This window comes from Orbicella franksi, chromosome 9 (genome assembly GCF_964199315.1).
Source record: "Orbicella franksi chromosome 9, jaOrbFran1.1, whole genome shotgun sequence".
NCBI classification, from domain to species: Eukaryota; Metazoa; Cnidaria; class Anthozoa; order Scleractinia; family Merulinidae; genus Orbicella; species Orbicella franksi.
In genome coordinates this window covers 21,728,302-21,731,450 of record NC_138153.1, presented here as the reverse complement: position 1 = coordinate 21,731,450, position 3,149 = coordinate 21,728,302, and the positions used below count along the sequence as shown (strand labels likewise).

General features: G+C 38.9%; 1 pseudogene; it reads right to left on the bottom strand.

Annotated features, from left to right (window-relative positions):
- Positions 1–258: 258 nt before the first annotated feature.
- On the bottom strand, positions 259–2,856 carry LOC145497868 (uncharacterized; annotated as a pseudogene).
- Positions 2,857–3,149: the final 293 nt, after the last annotated feature.

Sequence of the window (3,149 nt, the reverse complement as noted above, 5' to 3'; positions counted from 1 at the left end):
ATGACCTGGATAAGTTGTTACACAGTTGCCTCTTTTAACTTCTTTCTGATTCCTTTGTTTGTTTGTTTGTTTGCCACAAAAAAACCCACACCAATGAACTAAAGTAGTGAACACCATCAGAATACGAGAATTGAAACCATTCGGGAATACATTTTACAGTTCATCAGCCTGAGTTCTATAGCCTATTTCCTGTACTAAGAGTGGGTATTTCTCCCATACAAAGAATTTCCCTGAAAAAAGAGAAAAATGATACTTGCGTTGATAACATAAACATTTTATTAAAGGAAAGTAATGACAAAGTTAAGTAACAAATACCGGGTATGAAAGTGAACTTTTGCTACCTCTTCCCATAGCTGTCACTGAAGTATTGAGGTACATGTATCAATAAGGCTGGAGAAAACACTATTTAGAGATCTCACTTGAATACATACAAAACTAATGCAAAGCACCATTACTAAACCAAACCAGTTGCAAAAGCTAAGTTGTTAAAATGGAAACCCAAGAATGAGCAGGAATATCCTAAATTGAAAACAATTTTCTGTCAGTTAACTGAAAACTGTTCAAACTCAACATGACCTGGTGTTGTCATGAATAATAATATCATTGTTTAACATGGCCACTGAAACATTTGTGATTAACAACATCATGTTCAAGGGACAGATTTCTTTCAATCCAACTTGACTTCAAGGTTCAAGCTGTTGTAAGGTAAAAACCTTCAAAACAAACTGTCACCTTTCTATAAATTAACTCTTGACAAAGCATAAGTTTCAATTCAAACTTGTAATCCTCATTTCTGAAAAGAGCCCTTTGGTAACAGAAAAAATAATGCTCAACTCTACAATAACATTATTGGAATCTGTTAAATAATTCCAAAGTATGTGCTACCAAAAGCATAGTCATACAGATTAAAGAGGATGTCATCTGAAGGAAGACTGACTGTGCTGCTGGGAGATGGGAGATGCAATGTATTAGTGCAAGTGTTTGAAGTAGGGAGGAAGCTCCCACTGCTGGATACAAATCTGAATTGTGGGGAAATGGAAAACCCCAATGCTGGCTCCTCATCTGCACCACAAACAAATTGCAAAATGTGATTAAGGGTTAGGGTGGTGGATCCAGTAACCCTTCTCCCAGAAGCAACTTCTTTCACGTATTTGTAAAATGCAGCATATACTTCTTTTTCATACCTCTTAGTATTGGAACCCTCCTCTGCAAACTTTGGTTCCAACAAATGGACAAGATTCCTCACATTGAGTTTGCTAGAAGAGGGCCTGAAAAGGTATAAAAACAAAGGAAACTTTGCCATCAGTTGCAGGACTCCAACTTTTCGTCAACCATTTCGTAGGTTGACAATGCAGGGGGAATGCTCAGATGAATCATCAATAAGTTCTTGAAGTTGTTCCTCAGACAGAAAGCTGGGAATTTTCCCATTCTGTAGAACACTTAATCCTATTATTATACCAGATGTATAGTAACGTTCTGCAAAGTCCTCGATGAGTCCACTGTCAAACAATTTTTCTTTGATTTCTTTGAGAACTAACTTGAAAAACTCTTTTCTAGGCCCCCCCAAGTTCTGAGCACCCTCTCCCATAAAATTTACCTCAAGCCTTAAGTTGTCAATTAATGCTACTTCAGCTAATGCATCTTGAAAAACATGGTCCCTATCTATTATTATAAAGTTGGTCTTTCCTTTTAGTTCTGTTGAAGGGTCAACTATGTCCAAATGCCTTCCATCTAAAATGTGTTCTTGGGCTTCCTTCAGGATGGCAACTGGATTTTGAAATCCCTTACATTCATCAATAATATTGACAGTAATGTTATCAATGATTCTCAAATAGTCAGCCTCACTGAGAGGCTCTCCATTATCTACAGGCTGTTCCTTATTAGCCGCAGGTTGCACTACATGTTGTTCTCCATTGCCTCCCTCTTGATCATCTACAGTTATGGGAGCATGTTGTTCTCCACTATCTCGCTCTTGATCATCTGCAGATTCGACTGCATGTCCCTGTTCCACTGCATGTTCCTCTTCCTTATGTCTATTTGTATTTGGCCCTTCACAGTTCATAGATTGCACCTCATCTTGTACGATGATGCTCTCTTGATTTACTTCTGACATGAAATCATCCATACTCCTTTGAATACCACTGTCCACCTCATCAGGGTCATCTTCGACCAGTAAACGCACACACACAGCACCTGCAGAGGCAATGCTCTTCAGCAAAATGTTTCCATTGATCCTCACCCTGAAGCCAATGTCGGTTTCACTAGCACTCCAGAGATATTCTTCACGAATGCGAACTCAATGTACTTGCATTCCTCTGGAAACTGTGCTTTCACTTTATTGTAAAGGGTTTTTTCATTCCACCCTTTGTCAATTGTAAATCCACTTATAACACGATTTCTACGTTGGAGACTGACCTTTTCTTGGCGAGTTCTTGGTGTTTTTTCACACTGTAAACCCACAATAATAATGTCTTTGGTGGCAAACTCATTCGATGGACGGCCAACCCTTTGTGTCGAATTAGAGCGGCCTCTACCGCTCGAAGTAGGAGCAGAACTACGATGAGTTGTTTCTTGCATACTCGGGAATCTTCGGTGCAGTTCACTTACCAAACTTCCTGAACTTCTAGAAGATCCCGATTCTGATCCTGACGGAAGGGCACTAGAAGCAGAACCAAATGATAATGGACTCGAAGTGGAAGAACTTCGCTGATTACTTGCTGCCGCAGTATGAGTGGAGTTCGCTAGCTGAGAAATTCGACTGATTTCTGTTATAGCATTATTGGCTATCTCACGTATCTGCCGTTGAACAGATTTATCCATCTCCAAATATTTTCGATACAATTAAAAGATGAAACCACAAAGATGGCGCGAAGAAATCGAGCGGGAAAGTACTCGAGCCAGTCCACCTCAAATCGCAAGCCCGCAATGTATTGTAGGCCAAATAATCAATTCACGATACCTTGAAAAATAATTGTCAGCGCCAATGAAAAAATAATTCTCAGTACCACAAGTAAGAAATAATTCACAGTACCAGTCAAAAATAATTTGCAGTACGAGTGAAAAAATTCATTCGTAGAACCCACAAAAAATTTAACCAGACTAAATTAAAATAATTCAGGCTGCTAAAAAAATAAGCAACCACCTCAAAA